At 55.7% G+C, this 17,872-nt stretch overlaps 1 protein-coding gene across 3 annotated transcripts in view; it reads right to left on the minus strand.

Moving 5' to 3' along the window:
• The window catches only part of Aff1 (AF4/FMR2 family, member 1), a 150,657-nt gene that overhangs the window by 129,364 nt on the left and 3,421 nt on the right, over positions 1 to 17,872 (minus strand). The window lies entirely within an intron of this gene.

The following is a 17,872-nucleotide window of genomic DNA, read 5'->3' on the forward strand; positions in this document are numbered from 1 at the left end:
ACGAGGCAGGGAGTAAGCCGCTGGTCCGAAGACTGGCGCTCCCTGGGCGGGGCACTTTTAGGAACTTTTTACCTGTTGACTTATTTGCCCTAACAAGTCCAGCTCTCACTCGAGCATGCACGAGCGTGGCAAGCGCTTGTTCTCATCATTTCAGTGTGACCTCCGGGGACACGGCGCATGGGGAGACCCAAAATAGCAGCATTTGGTGTCGTCCCAGGTATAGGCCCAGTGCAGCCGAGGCTGCAGTGTACGCACAGTCCTGGCTGCACAGCCCTTCCTGGCCACGCACTGTACCTCACTCCTGCCCACTGGCTTAATCCCAGCTTCGTGGGAGGCTGAAGCAGGAGGAGCCCAAGTGTTAGTCAAGCCTGGGTAATTCACTGAGACCCTGTCTTAAAAAATAACGAGCAGCTCACTGATAGGGCTCTTGCCCAGCACGTGCAAGGGCCTGGGTTCCATCCCCAGTGCGACAGAGAAGAAAATAAGAAAACCAAAACCAACACGCTATCTGTGCTGCCCTCCCCTTTACTCACCTACAGCACTGAGCTCATCAGCCTGTCTGGTCACTCTCCATTTACAGCCTTACCGAATCTCCTGAACTTACCTGCAGTGATTAGTCCTTACTGAACTTCAGTTTACAGTAGTTTAATTTTGTTGACATGGACTGGCCCTGAATTCACAACCCTCCTGCCTCAGCCTCCCAAGTGCTAGGAATGGATTACAGGCCAGTGTCACCACGCCCAGCTCGATTGTCTGGTGCTGCAGATTGAACCTAGCACCTCACACAGGTGAAGCAAGTGTCTGCAACCCTGTTATACACCCAAGCTTCACACACAGGCTTTAAATTTGATTACCAGGCTGCGGATATAGCTCAGTGGCACAATCACCTGCCTGGCAAGTGCAAAGTCCCGAGTTCAACTCCTGGTATCAAAAACCAAACAAAAACAAATAAATTTGATTCCTGTCTCTTCTGGTAGGACACACACTGCATGGGGCAGGAAGCAGAAGTCTGTTTTACTGGTCACTGTGTTTTCAACATGTGGCTGGGACAGAGACTCTACTAGTAAAGATCTTCCCTACTCTCGAAACTCCTGTAAACATGGGCTGTCTTCACCAGTTCGTGTCCCCAACACACAGGTGTGCAAAGACCACAGTGAGTGCCTGTTGGACTGACACTAAAGCTAAGGTGGTGTAAACAGGAACCCCCATGGAAACTGCAGAGTGTCGCCGGGCGTGGTGGCGCATGCCTGTAATCCCAGCACTCGGGAGGCTGAGGCAGGAGGATCTTTGCAAGTTTGAGGCCAGTGTAGACTACATAGTAAGCTCAAGGCCAGCCTGAACTGCACAGTGAGACCCTGTCTCAAAAAGACAAAAAAAAAAAAAAAAGAAAACTGAAGAGTGCTGGATCCAGCCGCCCACAGGCTGAGGTCGAGCCACAGTTACCTAGAGGAGCAGGGCGCAGAGCCGCCAGACAGGCAGTACCGTCAATGCCGCCCCAAGGCGAAGGTCAGGAACCTGGGAGAGCGGCCGGCAGCACCACGTGCCCCTTGTACGACGAGGACCTTCATATTCTCCAGCCACCGAAGTTCCTTCCAGAAGTCGGTCCACATGACCAAACACCCAGGCTGCCACCCGGAAGAGCTCCCCCACGGCTCCTGGAGCCGCCGCGCAGCACGCAGGCCTCCGTTCTCTCCTGTGGGCGCTCACAGGCTGCTGCCTGCCTTCCGGGTCAAACAGAACAGGGACCCCACCTTGCCCAGCTCTGAGGACCAGATCTGATTTTGTGGGTTTTTTTTTGTTTGTTTTTTCTAGTACCGGGGATCGAACTCACGACCTTGTGCTTGCCAGGCAGGCGCTGTGCCACTGAGCTAAATCCTAGCCCCCTGAGGACCAGATCTGAATGCTGCCCCAACGTGGCGGGAGCTCAGGAAGGGAGCCCTGAATACGTGGGAGAGAGGAAAGGCCTAAAAGGCAGCTAGGACGCGTGGGGCACCTGCACCAACTCCCCACAAGGAGCGGGAGCGCCACGCAGAGTGGACGGAGGAGACGGAAGAAGCACCAGCTCTCGTGAAGGAAGCCCTGCCAGCAAAACCTCCTGACTCCAGGAAAAGTGTGGCCGGTCTACTCCCCGAGTACCTCCTTTCCCTTACAAAGCATCCGCTTCCTGAAAGCAGGCAAGGCCAGCTGCTGGCCAGAGCAAGGCAGCCCCCCGAGGCCCCGCCCACTCCACCCTGTGCATCCTCCCTCCTGCTGGAAGAACGTGAGCGTCTGCGTGTGGACGCAGCAGCGGCTGGACGGGGCAGAGCTGGACAGTGCAGTGGGAGCAGCTTCACCCTGAAGCAATCCACAGACTTTCTACCGTGCACCCCAAAGCCCTACACAGCTGCGGACCCTGCCTGCGAGGGGGGCTCCGGCAGGAGGGCCTGGGAAGGACCCCGCCCCTCCCACCCGCCCTGGCGCCCAGAGCCTGTCCCCTCCCGGCTAGTGGACTCCTGGCCCTGTCCCCAGTCACTGATGACCCCCAGAAACACCGCGCGCACTGCCAGTTACTCTTAAATCTGCAAGGAGACACAGGGAGGAAGGAGGCCAGGGCCGCGAAGGGCAGTCACACCTCACACACACCACCACCCGTCCCGTTGCTAACCTGTAGGAAAGCGCAGACAGGTGCTGCGGTTTTCCCCCAGGCTAGGTCTTGGGAACCCGTGGGGGCCACAGGACGCCTCTGCTCCAGCAGGCCCAGCTGCCCCCCACCATGCCACCCTGCCCTGCCCAGAAGACACCTGCACCTCAGCTGGCACTACGGCCCTGGGACGGGAGGAAATGCCACAGCCCCGGCCCCTCCTCCACGCGCAGAAGGGCCGGTCCTGCCCTGCATACTTCACGCCCGGGCATGTGCTGCTGCAAACATCGCAAAGCCCTTCCCAGACGCCCTCACGGCTCTCCGCCTCCACTGAGCTCCTTCCTTGTCACCTGGCAACTCTGGGCAGACACCTGTTGGGTGTAGACGCCTCAGAGACATAGTATCGCTAGTCACCCTTCCCATGCTGGGAGCACTGAGCTACATCCCAAGCCCTTCGTATTTTGAGACAGGTCTTGTTAAATTGCTAAGAAATAGTCCTGCCTCAGCCTCCCCGTAGCTGGAATTACAGGCAAGTGTCACTGTGCCCATATGCTATTCCTCTTGTATCTCTCTCAAAGAACGCAACAGAAGCCAGGCATGTGGCATGTACCTGTAATCCTGGCATTCTGGGAGGAAGAGGCAGGAGACTCACAAATTCAAGCCTAGTACAGAAACTAAACAATTTAGTGACAACCTGTCCCCTCAAAACTTTTTTTTAAATTTTTCTTCAAAGGTTGGGAATATAGCTCAGCACGAAACTTCTGGGTTCAGTCCCCAACACCCCCCCCCAAAAAAAGGCAGAGTCCCTTGCGCCTGCAGACCTGTGACAGCACCTGCTGAGGTGACCACGTCATCACTGGGCTCCGCTGATGGGCCTGCCTTGAACACGGGGCACGCACGATACGCAGGCTACGCCCGAGTCATCCCAAGGGCCAACACATGTCGGCGCACCCTCTCAGCTGCGCACTCCAGCCCTCAAGTCCGGACAACATCTTGGGTCAGAGGCACCGTCTTCAGAACCCCAGCGCCCCGCTCCTGCTCAGCACCGAGGCAGCGCCCCAAGAAGGGCTGGGGTCTGCCCTGAACAATGTCGCGTCACCAGGACATGCGGACCCCCCGGCCCTTCTGTGACCTCCAGGTCCCTCCTCCAAACCCGGGCCTGCTCTGCCTGAGCCCGAGGGAAGAAGCGTCAGCCCCACCACATCCACCGTGCCACCACAGACCTCCCTGCTGCCCTCTCCAACGCTGCCCAGTGGCCTCTGCCGGTCCCCAGTCCTCACCCCAGCAAGGCCCAGGGCAAGGACACGGCCTTGCACTCTGCCCAACAGACCCGCCGCTTTCTCTTATTCTTTACAATTCCACAAGCAACTATGGAGCCACAGGTGACGCTGGGCCCCCCTTGTCATCCGTCACTCTCCCAGCCCACACGAGGCCCGAAGAAGAGGGCACCGGCGGCTTCCCCTCGCCCGCCCGAGCGCTGCGGAGAGCCCCAGGCTCCAGCCCGCACTGCAGACCCGATCCCAGAGCTGCCCTCCCGGCTCACACTGCACTTGCTCCCCCTCTTCCGGCCCGGCAGGGATTCCAGAACAGGATGTTGCTCATAAATCTCTCCCCTCTGCTCACCTACCACCCACCGGCCAGCTTATTTTCACAGGAGCTGCCGCTTCCCACACTCCCTCAGCGCAAGCCCCCAGAAAGGTCAGCAGAGCCCTGGCCCGCAGTGCTCACCCTCAGGGAAGCAGGCGCTCGCCAAGCGGCACAGTTGTGCTCTGAGAGCGCAGACAACCGGGAAGGCTACAGGGAGCGTGCGTGTGAGAAAGACCTGTCCCAAACCCAGTGAAGGAGAAGCATTTTCTGACGGCAGAGGCCAATTCTCTGATCTTTAACGACTGAACTTATTAAATGCATTGAGTCTCTACCACTTCCAGGCAGAAAGCCAGCCCGTAGAGACACAGGCAATAACCTGTGTGTGTGTGTTTGTGTAGGGGCTGGGGATTTAGCTCAGCGGCAAAGCACCTGCCTGGCAAGCGCAAGGTCATGAGTTCGGTTCCTGGTACCGGAGAAAAACAAAAATAAATAAATAAATAAATAAATAACCTGTGTGTGTGTATGTCTGAGTGTGTGCCATGCACAGGGCTGGGGACTGAACCTGGGACCAGCGCTCACCTCTAAGCTGCCCTGGGCGCCCTCCGCTCCCTCCCACTCGGTCAGCTCTTGCACTTTCCTGCCGCTTAGCGGCCACTGAACAGCCTTTCCTGGACACCCGCGCTGCCCGCGCCCCTTGGGAAGCCTTCACCTCCCCCAAGTCCCTGAGTATGTTAAGCCCAGACCTTCCCTGCCGAACGCCAGGCTCAGACGCCCGTGGCCAGCCTGGCAGGTTCACCTGTGAAAACCCTCACAGGCACGTCAAACTCAGACCACGCCAGGAGCACCGGGGCTGGGGTGGGCTCAGCAGAGCAGTGGGCAGGCCTGCACGAGGTGCTGGGTTCCAGCCCCGGCACTGAAGAAAAAAACAAAAAAGAGCAGAACCCCCTCATCTTCCCTGTCTAACTGTCTGGACAGGGTCTCACCCAAGTGGCTCGAGCTGGCCTGGACCACGCAATCCTTCTACTCAGCCTCCTGGGCAGCGGGCATGACAGGTGCGCGCCACCACCATGGCTGGCTAAGTCTCCCCCATCTTTGTGGGAAAACTCTTCCATGACAAAGCCAAATGCTTAGGATTACTCTTTTTTTTTTTTTGTACCGGAAATCGAACTCAGGACCTTGCGCTTACCAGGCAGGCGCTTATGCCATTGAGCTATATCCCCGGCCGGGTTACTCTTAATGTAAACAACCACCACAGAAATCCGCACGGAGAGCCCTCCAAAAAGGACGAGAAACTCCTTTGGACCCAGGAACTCCCCTCCCAGGCGTCTCCCCAAAAGGCTAAAACATCCTACTACGCGATCCACACACACCCACGTTCACAGCACCACAACTCACAACAGCTCCGACTCAGAAGTGGCCTGGGCGTCGTCAGCGGGTGGACCAGGGCAGTGAGGCTCTCCACACAGTGTGGCACTACGCCACAAGGAAGGGGAACATGAGGCCTCTGTGGGACACCAGACGCACCTGGAGACCGTGCTAGGTGAGCTACACCAGACGCACAGTGTGGCTCTTAGACAAGGGAGGGGAGGGGATGCGCAAGGACTCCAGGCGCGGGTCGTCCACAGCCAGCTCCCCACGGGGCACATGATCATTACACGTTGCAGACAGAGCAATAAAAGTTACAGTGAGGAAAAGAATTACTTCTGCCTTTCTCCTTGAAACATCCAACCTCCCCGCAAAGCCTGGCCAAAATCTCCTGAGGCTCTGTAGAGCATTCAGTCCCCGCAGACTGAAGGGCTTGGGCGGCCTTCAAAGGCAGCAAACGGAACTCCAGCTGAGAGGGCCCCGGAAGCCCTGTAAACAGAGGACCAGCACGAGGGCACAGGACCCAGCATCACCGAGGTTCTCCTCCAAGGAAGAGGGAGGGGAAATACGGATGGGGTCCTGCCTGCATTCAGAGAAAGGCTGAAGCAGCTTGGGATACAAACCCTGAGGTGGGAGCCAGCCAGTGGGGGTGGGGAAACAGCTCAGCAGTTCCCGAGAAAATCTACAGTGTGAGAAGGAGGCGGGTCAGGGGCACTGATCCGAGGGATGGCGAGTGTGATCCAGCAGGACAAAAGGAAGTTCTGGCCAGGAGTGGTGGTGCTCACCTGTAATCCAGCTCTGTGGGAGGCTGAGGCAGGAGGATAACAAGCTCACGCCCAGCTTTAGCAACTTAGTGAGACACAATCTCAAAACAAAAACCAGAAAGGGGCTGGGGAGGTAGCAGGGTTCCAGTGAGCCCTAGGTTCAATCCACAGGACACCACGCCCCACACTGAGCTGTGTCTACAAGTCCCAGCTGGCCTGCAAGGGCCAGGAGGCTGGGCTCAGGTCAGCATGGAAAACACCGCGGTTCTCACTGTGTCCCCAGCAAGGTGGCACTGGGTGCAGGAGGGGCTGAGGGCTGCCAGGGACAGTGACCTCTGAAGCGCAGCGCATGCCAGTGTAGACACGTGTGTGTGTAAACACAGCACACACACCTGCCCTGACACAGCAAGGCACCCGGAGCCAGGAGGGCGGCTCCCCGGGTCCCACCCCCCAGTGCCCTCCGTCCCTGCCCTCTGCACCTTTGGAAGGACAGAGGCCAGGTGGGAACAGACAGGCAGGAAGTGTACCAAAAGCAAGGCCCATCCTGGGTGACCCAGCTGGACAGGCACTGTCTCACTGGGCGGAGGAAGACCTCAGGAGGCGGGGGCAGGGAGAACAGTCTTCTCATTAACCCCTGGGCCACCCGCCGGCCACCGACCTCTCTAGGCCTGGGCTGGACACCACGCCAGGGCTCAGGGAGGGCTGAACAACTGAAAGGTGGCAGATGAAAGACCCACAATGCCAGCACTTCACGCACGGAGCAGGCTGCAGCTCTGGGGCGAGCGCCCGGCACCCTCACCAGGCCCATCCAGTCCCTTCCTGCCCATCACAGCGCTCCCTCTGCCTCAGCCCTGCCCTGGTCGCTGGAGACGTGTGGCATGGCTCGAAGGCCTGCACAGTACTCACCACTGAACGAGGGAACCTTCGATTCTTTTTTTTTGTGGCTCTATTTTACTGCGACCTTTTAATAGGAAGCATGAAATGATTATTTTATTGAGGTAATAAATTCACAGGGCCAGGCATGGTGGCTCACGCCTGTAATCCCAGCACTCGGGAAGCTGAGGCAGGAGGATCGCTGTGAGTTTGAGACCAGCCTGGGCTACAAAGTGAGTTCAAGATCAGCCTGAACTGCATAGTGAGACCCTGTCTCAAAAAGACGAAAAAAAAAAAAAAAAAAAACACCTCACAGTGTTATCTACCATTTTGAATTACTCAAACTTGCAGCATGGTGGCACATGCTTGTAATCCCAGCATGTGGGAGGCTGAGGCGGGAGGATTACTCTGAGTTCAAGGACAGCCTGGACTACAAAATGAGTTCAAAGCTGGTCTGACATGGCAAAACCCTGTCTCAAAAAGAAAAAAAAATTCTCCAAGCTTGGTGGCTGGAGCATAGCTCCGTGGAAGAGCACTTTCCTGTGTGAGCAAGGGCCTGACCTCAACCCCAGCACCACCAAAAAAAACAAGACGACAAAAGCTAGCAAGACATGTTCCACACTAGCAAACAAGGAGAGGCCTGCGATCAGCTAAACCCACATCAGCAGGACCGTGTGTTCATACCCTCCACACCAGGGTGCTGGGGGTCCGCGCATCTTGAACACTGCTTCCCCTACATTTCCTGGTAGAGCCCAAGCCTTCAGACTCGGACGTTTTAGGAATAGCCTAAAATCCAAACCCTTCGGCCCTAAACAATAAAATTAAAAGGCAGTCAACAAAAAGGGAAGAAACTATGCCTCACACATCAGCACCATGCACTGAGTACCCTGCCGGGTTATGAAAAAGCAGGCAAAATCCTCATTGTGCCTGCTTCAGAGGAGGGCTCCGGGCTGCAGAGGGCACGTGGGCGCCAGCACCGCGCAGCTAGCAGGGAGCGGAGAGAACTCCACCCCGGCCTCACAGGGCTCAAAGCAAACCCTCTTCCTTCTGCGCTCGGCTCCTCCCGGGGGACAGCCAGCAGCGGGGGTCCCCGGCGCCTGGAAGCAGGGTTCCAGGGACTGGAGTGGCTACTGTGGCGGAGGGTACGGGGCAGGAAGGGGGAGAGGGCAGCCCCAGCCCGCTCCGCATCTCCTCCACATCTCCCACGCCAGCTCTTGGCTGCTCCCTCTCCGGATCTGACGACTGAACTACTGCTGCACACCCATCTTGAAATATATTTTTTAAACAAAAAGGTATTTTGTCCACTCTGTTATGAAATGTCCTGTCCCGTCTGAAATCCACAGCTCCGTTCTTAAATGAACAACGATTTCCTATCTCAGTCAAGTTTCTGCCGGATGCTGAGCCCCTAACTGAGACTAACCGTCGGGGGCTGGTGTGGCAGCGGGGCCACCCCACGCGTGAACGCAGGGGCGCCCGGGGCAGGCCCGCCCCCTCACCCCGTGGGACAAGGCTCTGGCGGAGGGTAGGGCGGGCTCTCCTTAGCCTGACGGCCGCCCTCCACCCTTCATCCTGTGAACAATTTTTCCTTGCCATCCTGCCGTTGCTCACCAGCCACCCCGTCCTAGTCAGCTTGGCTCTGACCACTGCGGCCCCTCAAGCATCCCCTGGGGACAAACCTTTCTCCCTGTCTGGCAGTGCTCTCGGAGGATCTCGGCCAGGCAGCAGAGAGACAAGCAAGGGTCGGTCAGACAGGACTTCCTGACAGCAGCTTCCAAGCCGGCCGGCTGGAAGATGGCTGAGGACTTGGGGCCCGCAATCTGCCGGGGCCAAGGCAGTTCATTTCCCTTCTTCTGTCTGGAAAATGTCACCACCCCTGGGGCTGCCATGTGAGAATGGAAGTGGGGCTAGGCAACAGCACAGACCCTGGTCACTGTGCCGACTGGCCCGGGACGCTTCAGGGCTGGGGTGCCCCAGTGACAGGGCCCTGCCTAGCGCCCGCGAGGCCCTGCGCAGCCCGGCACTGGGGCGCGGCGGCGGTCCTGGCTCTGTGGCAGCACAGCTCCTGCACCTCCATCTGCATCCAGGGAAGAGCAGCCCTGCGGCTTCTCTCAGCTGCCGCCGAGCACGGCTCAGCTTGCCAGGCTTCTCCCTGCAGACCACCCGGAGCTCTGAGCTTCTTCCCAGCTGTGACCTCTGTCCCTTCTCAAGTCCTGCAGCTTGTGTGTGCGCGCGCACACGCGGACTCTGAAGGTGCAAAGTCAGCAGGCGCCTTGATGGTCGCGGCTGCCCAGGGCCTCACTGGTCCACCCCGGTTACACAGGGCACCTCTGACCTCCCGCTGTTTAAAACCAAGGTAGGGCCTGGACGGCCTGCAGAAGGAGCCAAGTGAAAAGAAGAGCCAGAGATGAGCCTGGCAGGCGCCTAGGACACCGAGGAGGAGCCTCACCCCTGCACTGTGCAGACAGCAGCGCGAGAGCCAGTCTTGGGAAGCGCTGCATGCGGCCCCTCGGCCGTGCACCTTCCGCTAACGGGCTTCTCTGACGCTGCGGAGAGCGGGTCACTGCTCGAGGAAGCGCGTGCTATCTTTGGACTTCCAGTGAAAATTTTACAAGTACCTTATAAGAAGCCAGCCTTTCTTACAACGGAGCTCCATCTACACAGCACGCGCGCGCGTAAACGAGTCCCATCCCCGCTGCTAGGGCGGGAAGGGCGGGGAGAACAGCCCTCTCCCCAAGCTCAGCACAGACTGCCGCTCGCTCAGCCCCAGCCCCAGCCCCCGGCCCGTGCAGGAGGCCCCGCAGGCCACGCGGGGCATGGTGATTCCTCCAGGTTGCGGAATGAGGGCAGCCGGGGACAGCGGCCGCTTCCCTGTCACCAAACAAAGATCACCTCCACCATGCACAGTCAAAATTCAAACCAGAGAGGCAGCCCCACACCGCCACTAGGAAACCCTGTTTTCTTTTAATTAAAAAAAAATTGAGAGGTCACCCCTGAGCTTTGTTTACCAGTAATGAGTCCAGCAGCCCTCATTTATCACCCCTGGAGATTCTTTTGCACTTTGAAGTGAAAAGGGTAGGAGTCCATTGTGATTCCAGCCACTCCAGCCGCAGCCCTTTCATTTGCAAACGAATCCCCAGCCCTGCTAAGAACCAACTGTCAGGAAAAAATTCATTGCTTCTCCTTCCAATTATTTATCAGACGCGGGAGAGGCTGGCTTTAAGACTTTGCTCAAAGAAAGGTTCCCAGCATGGCCCAGCACATTCCCTACCTTCGCGGGCCTTTCTGCCAGGATGGTCCCTTCTGGAGCCCCCGAGAAGGAGCAAAGGACACGGTCTGCCAGCCCAACCTTCCCGCTGGAGTCTCTCGCTCTGTCCCTGTCTCTCTGCCTCTCTCTCTGGAAGCCCAGTGGCCTAGTCCCTGTTCCTGCCTTCAGGAAACGCCGCAATCTTCTCCAGGTCTAGGGAGGGAGCAGCAGCGCCTCAACCTGCCCACGCAGACCCTTGACCACCCCAACACTGAGGCTGAAAGGCACTGGCAGCCCCCGCCTCTACCCGTCTCTGTCTGTACCAGACTCTCACAGGAGCAGGGACTGAGCATTCCCAGAGCTTAAAAGGGGAAGCAGCTTTGAAGATTTCTCCGAGGACCCGAGAACTTCGAGGAGGCAGTCAAGCAGGAGGTCCGCAGCACGACGGTTATGTTTTAAGTAAGCATCTTAAATTAGGATACAATACTGCTTGGGTGCTACTGGAAACTGAACCCAGGGCCTCTGCACTGAGCTATACCTCACTCTTTAAAAAAAATTTTTTTTAATTTTTGAGAAAAGGTCTCATTCAGTTGCTAAATTGTCCCAGCTGGGCTCAAACTTGCAATCCTCCTGCCTCGCCCTCCTAAAGCGCTGGGATTACAGGAGCACAGCACTACAGCTAGATAAGGTACCTTTTTCAAAGTAAAAGGGACTGGGAAGTAGCTCAGTGACAAAGCACTTGCCTCGCATGCATGCACCCACACAGGCACGCACAGGTCCTCAGTTTGTTCCCCCAGGAACACACACACACACAAACACACACACAAAACACATCAAAAACACAGCTCTGCACTTTCAAAGGGCGCTGTAACAGCACCCAGATCAAGACCGAACACTGCCGAGCTATTTTAAGCGGAAGCACAATCCCTGACTGTGGGTGAGCTGAGAGGCCCAGGCACGGAACCGCAGGGATTCCCACCCCACCACCCACCTGAGAGCCCAGGAGGTCCCGGCTGACTGCCTGGCACCGTGGGACGCTCAGCAGTGGCACTGACGTCTCCCCCAGGACCCTGCATTGACCCTGAGGACCCAGAGACTCCCAGAAACTTGCCAAAGGGCTCCAGCAGGAGGGGCCACATGTGCCCCCAGGGCAGACTACGAGGCACAGAGGGCAAGTGAAAGGCATGAAGGGAAAGCAGACATGCTCAGGGCTGACGCTGTCCACTGCAGTGCCACGGCCCGAGGAGATGCTGGGGATGGCACCTCAAGGCAACACCTAAGGCACGGCGTGAGGCTTGCTTCACTAAAATCTGGACGGGAAGAAGCTCAAAAGACACAGCCGCCTGAGGAGCCAGCTTCAACGACATAGCAGGACCTGTCTCAAAAACCAATAAACGCCGTCTGAAAAGTGAGGGCTTGGGCTACATCTGTTACCTTATTTTTTTTTTTTTGTACTGAGAATCGAACTCAGGACCTTGCACTTTCAAGCAGGCACCTGTGCGCTGAACTATACCCCCGCTCCCCGCCACCCGGGGTAGGTCTTAGATGGTTCTAAAATGTCAATTTATGAGGCAAGAGGCTGCTACGCAGCTCCACGGGGAAGGGCCCACGTTTCTCTCAGAGACGCAATAAAGTGAGGAGGAGGGAAAGGAGATGTCCGGGGTTCGCTTTCAAACACTTCAGCAGAGAAAAGGAAAGGAAGAGGAAAGGTGATGCGTTTGTCAGCGTGATGCCTCAGTTACTTTCTCATCGCTGAGACAAAACGCTCGACACTCAAAGTTAAAGGAGGGACCGAGTTCATGTCCGTCCGGGCTGTACGGGGCCGGGCACTGTCCCGGTGGTTGGCGTTGTGTCTCTTCAGGGGATGCCTCGGTGCAGCTGGGCTCACAGCCTGCAGAGGTTTCAGTCTATCATCGGCTGGCTGCACGGCAGAGGGGCATGGAGGAGAATGAACAGTCCACGGGGACCGAAGGCAGCAAGGCAACAAGGGGCGACTGCCGCTTGCTCCATCCCTTGTATCTTATCCTGGCTACTTAGGCACGGAGCACCCACACCCTTAACCCTAGAGCCCTTGATCCTAGCATTGATTCAGTGCATGAATCAACCCAGGGTCACACACTCTAGATCCAGACACCTCTGAGGAAGCCCCACCTGTGACCGGATGAGGCTTTGGAGGGACATCTAGACACAAGCCATCCATACCGCTAAATCCTGAGAAATGCGACATGTGAGAAAAGAGCATTTAAAAATTAAATACTCTCATAACTCTACTAATGTCTGAATAGTTCCATGATAAAAGTAATTTCATTACAAGGATGAACAAAGGAGAGGAGGAGGGGCTGGGGATTTAGCTCAGCAGCACAGCACCTGCTTGGCAAGTGTGAGGTTGTGAGGTCGATTCCTGGTACCGGAAAAAAAAACAAAGGAGAGGAGGAGAATAAGCTCCGTGCCCGCCTGCACTCGATCAGGACACTACGGCCAACCAGGGCTGGCATGGATGTGCGGAGGTTTTGGGCCTGAACCTGGCGAGTCAGCAGGACGCACCAAGGTGCTACCCCAGCCGCATCCCAGCCCAGGCTTCACGGCGCAGCACACAAGAGGCTCCCTCTGCACTGAGGCTTTGCCCTTCTCCCCGACACGGAGCACAGACCCTTCCTGCTCTCACTAGCTTTGCTAACGGCTGTCCACGTGAGGATATCCAGCAACACCTCATGCAGACAAACACGGACCTTGGACCAATGCTCTCCCACCTCCTGTGGAAACAAAGATGGCGTGCCCCGCACTGCGGCTACGGAGGCGGCCTCCTGTGATGCTGTCTCAGGACTCGCTAGTCAAAAGCAGAAATAAAACCACACAGTGTCTTCTTACATGTTTAATGTTACTCAGAACTGAATTCAGCCGGGCATGGTGGCGCAAACCTGTAATCCCAGCACTTGGGAGGCTGAGGCAGTAGGATCATTGCGAGTTTGAGACCAGCCTGGGCTCCAAAGTGAGCTCAAGGCCAGCATGAACTCCTAGTAAGACCCTGTCTTAAGAAGACAAAAAAAACCCTGAATTCAAAGTCTTCCCCAACCAGACTGATCACACGGCATTCCCTGCAGTACAATCCACACACTCAGTGATGAGGTTCTCCAGGTCTCTGCTTCTAAAAGCCTGAAGCTACTTGCTTGGCTACTTTATAGGGCTCTTTATTGGGAGCTAGAGAAATAAAACACAAGGTTTGAAATCACGTCTGCCAGACTTGTGAAGAACGGGGAACGAGAACTGAAAGGCCCTTCTCCCGAAGGCTGTCCCACAAACTCCACAGGAGGCTGACCGCGCCGGCCTGGGAGGAAAAGGGCTGAAGACGGACACCTCCATGGGTTGGAAAATCAGAACTCGGCAAAGAGGAGCAGCCCTGCACAATTCGCTCAAGGTCATCTCACCCGCTGCAGCCCCTGGACCGAGGCAGCCGCTGAAATGACACAGCACCACCAACCACCACCAGAACAGGGCCCACAGGAACTCAGGGTCCCCAGCTGCCAGCCTCAGTGCAGGCGGAGAGGACACAGGCAGACGGGTCTGAAACAGGCCTCGGGCACCGGGACTGACGGTGAGCTTACCGGGATCCACGGGCCGCCCTAAACTAATACTTTAGGTCTAGATATCCCCCAAAGCCTCTGGCACTCTTAGATGCGGCTGAATCTAGAGTGTGATTGATTCGTAGTGCAATGCGGGGACTAAGGGTGTCAGGATGCAGGGTGGGTGACTGCTGGGTCAGTCCACTGGTTGGACTGGCACCTGGTAGACAGCCTGGTAGACTGGATACAACATAACGGACAGAAAGAGGCCTCTCTCTCTCTCTCACATTGCTGTGCTGTCTTGTGCCACTATGAGCTGCTTCTCCTCTGCCATGCCACCCTGCCTTGGAGCCACCTGATTATGGACTGAAACCTTCACAGACTGTAGCTAAATAAACCTTTCCTCCTTTAACTTTGGGTGTCAGGTATTTTGTCTCAGCGAGAGAAAAGTAACTAGGACACAACTCTTCCATAAACATCCCTCCAGCCAGGCATGGTGGCGCATGCCTGTAATCCCAGCACTCAGGAGGCTGAGGCAAGAGGATCCTTGAGAGTTCAAGATCAGCCTGGGCTACAAAGTGAGCTCAAGGCTCAAGGCTCAAGGGAGACCCTGTCTGAAAAAGATAAAAAACATAAACATCCCCCCAAAGAAAAGCACAGGTCCAGCATGATTCACTGCAGAAAGCAGATATAACCAAAATCCCCACCGGCTGGTGAACAGTAAACAAAAAATGATACGGCCACTCACTGGCATATTACAAAAAGGAAAGAAACATCCGTCCACGTTACATGGATGGATCTTGAAAAATCTCACACGGAATGAAGAGGCTGGTCACAGCCCCACACCTCCTACGACCAGGTGCACGGAACAGACACTGTAGGAAGTCGGCAGAGCCCTAAGAGGAGATGGCGTAGGAACGGACGAACGGAGCAAGTAGCCTCTTCTGCTGGCAGAGACAGGGGTGTGAGGGCACGTGAGTCAGAGCACTCACTAAAAACAATCGAATTATATACTTAGAAGGGCACGGAAATTATATCTCTTTAACTTTCTGCTGTTTCTAAAGCTGATGCTGCCACTTGAAGCAAACTGTCTGAAGACATTAATCTCTTCAGCAAGCACCTGCAGAGAAGGCCTCGTTCACAAATCTGTCCAGATAACAGGTGCTGTTCTGCTTCCCTCCTGTCCCGCCCTCCCTCACTGAAGCGGCTTCTCAATCACGAGAGTTAAACATTGTTTCGGAGTCTCCTGTGGAAAGACTTGCCGAGTGTTACAGTCAGATCAGCTTCAGGATCCAGCCCGCAGGGTGCCGAAAAGCCGCCGGCACCTCGAAAGCGCGTGTAAGCGCCCACTCTTCACGGGAGAGGAAGGTCAACCCTGCCCGTCAACTGGCCGCGCTTCCTAAATAAAGGCCCTTTCAGGTCACGTTACGCGCATCCCCGACGTCATCCAGGGAGCGTTTCCCAGCATGTGTCCCAGTTTAACTCCTGCTTCAGGAACCTGGACCCAAGTCAGGAGAGTATAACTCAACACATGCTTTGGAAAAAAGTAATTTTAATTTTAAAATTCCAAGGAAAAAAGGTGGGATTTCAAGCAATTTATACAGCAGGGAAAAAAAATTAAATGTTACTGAACTGCAGAAAGGTGTGTTCTTTATCAATAAGGCAAAAAATAAGGAATTAGGAACTCCAGGAAAAGCAAAAACACTAAGCCAAGGTGAAGCAGTCTGAAACACAGGGACATCTCCAGAGTTCATCCACCCTTCCCCACATACACCTTATCTTCCACTTGGTCGTGGAGTTGACGCTGAACACACACAGAAAGGAAATCCGAAAATACTATGTTGCTTCTTCATCAAAATACCTCAAAGGGACCCAATCAAACTACCAAAAATGCCAGGGATACAGTTCAGCTGCACAGCGCCTGCCTGGCAAGCGCAAGGTCCTGAGTTTGATTTCCGGTACCAAAGAAAAACGCAAACTACCAAAACTGGGTGTCAGGACAGAGCTCAGCGGTAGTGGGCTTGCCTAGCATGGTCCAGTGCTCCAGGCCCGGCACCACACACAGACACACAGACACACAGACACAAGCCAACAGTAACTTTTCTAAAACTGACTAAGCACTACAGAAACTACTGGAAATATAATCAGACAAGAATACCCATGAAAAGTATTAAAGAATCTGTCTGAGTCCAGGTGTGTTAGCGCACACCTACGACAGGTACTTGGGAGGCTGAGGCAGGAGGACTGTGAGTTTGAGCCTAGCCCAGGGAATTTAACATAATCCTGTCTCAAAATAATATAGAAAGTGTCAGAGCTGTAGACGGTACAGCAGCACTTACCAGGGAGTTCTAGGTTTGACCCCTCATGCCCTCCCCCGAGTACAGGGCAATGCCTAAGTAAAAAGCTATGAAACACCCCAGAGGGGCGAACTGATGGCTCAAAACAGACTCCAACGACAGGCTGGAGAAGAACAGTTAAGTCAATGCAGGCAAGACAGATAATTTAACAAATACTAGACAGAAACAACCATCTAGCCTCTTGCTTCAAAAACAGAGCAGCTCCCTGGTTTCTCCTGGTAATTTTTCATTCATACAAAAGCTTGTGTACATTTAGATGGCATTACAGGCGGATGAAAATACTGAAAAGCCAGGCATGGTGGCGCACGCCTGTGATCCTAGCACTCGGGAGGCTGAGGCAGGAGGATCCTTGTGAGTTCAAGACTAGCCTGGGCTACAAAGTGAGCTCAAGGCCAGCCTAAACCCCATAGCGAGACCCTGTCTCAAAAAGACCAAAGAAAAAAAAACCACTGCAAGGCCCTAAGGAGCGCAGGGTGCCACACCCTGATGCCCCAGTGACTCCAGCTGAGTAGACGCTGTCACCAGATTGTTTTACCCTCAGGTCTCTAGGGCAAAGTGTTGCAGCATCTGCAGAAGCCAGGTGGGGGCAGGGACCACAGCACAGGGAACAGGCTCCCTGCAGAGACAGGCTCGGAACCGGCCTAGTCCCGCTGAGCACTGCTGCGGGCCGAGGGCTGCAAACCTCCACGTTCTCAGGAGAAGGTAGGAGTGCAGAGGGCGCGTTAACACGCAGCAGAGAATCCCTGCAGAAGGCGCAGAGCAGCCAGCCGGACCTGTGTGCTGACCAGACCGCCACAGCCCACGAGTTCTGACGGCGGCGCATCACGTGCAATCTCCTGTGTGCCGGCCAGGAACGCGCGCAGTCATCTCACAGCCTTGGCGGAGGGAGACGGTCTAAGTACCCTCCACACTGGCATCCAGAAAGGGCGTGAATGGACACGGGGCTTCCACCCGGCCCCCGGAAGGGGGCTGCGAGCCACGGGGGAGGGGCTGAGCGTACAACAGCTGTCCCACCAGCACCAGTGGAGGCCCAGGGAGCGCCTACAGGCACCAGAAAGGGAAAGAAGCAGAAGGCATCTGGGACACTCCGGACTCACGGGCACCACCATCTACTAGTCCACAAATACTAGCCGAGGCCAGGAGCAGCGGCGCCTGTGTGCCCAGCTGGTTGGGAGGCTGAGGGTGGCTTCCGCCTGGGAGGTCAAGGCCAGCTTGGGCAAACAGTGAAATCTTTACCTCTTCAACAAAACAAAACACAAGTTTGAGTTTCTAGCTGGGTGTGGTGGCGCACGCCTGTAATCCCAGCACTCAGGAGGCTCAGGCAGGAGGATGATTGCGAGTTTGAGACCAGCCTGGGCTACAAAGTGAGCTCAAGGCCAGCCTGAACTGCATAGTGAGATCTTGTCTCAAAAAGACAAAAAACAACAACAACAAAAACCAAGTCTGAGTTTCCATTTTTTTGTACCTCAATGTTTTTGCAATGCTACTATCTCAAATAAAAA

Source organism: Chinchilla lanigera, unplaced genomic scaffold (assembly GCF_000276665.1).
Source record: "Chinchilla lanigera isolate Chin_1 unplaced genomic scaffold, ChiLan1.0 scaffold00073, whole genome shotgun sequence".
Classification (NCBI taxonomy): domain Eukaryota; kingdom Metazoa; phylum Chordata; class Mammalia; order Rodentia; family Chinchillidae; genus Chinchilla; species Chinchilla lanigera.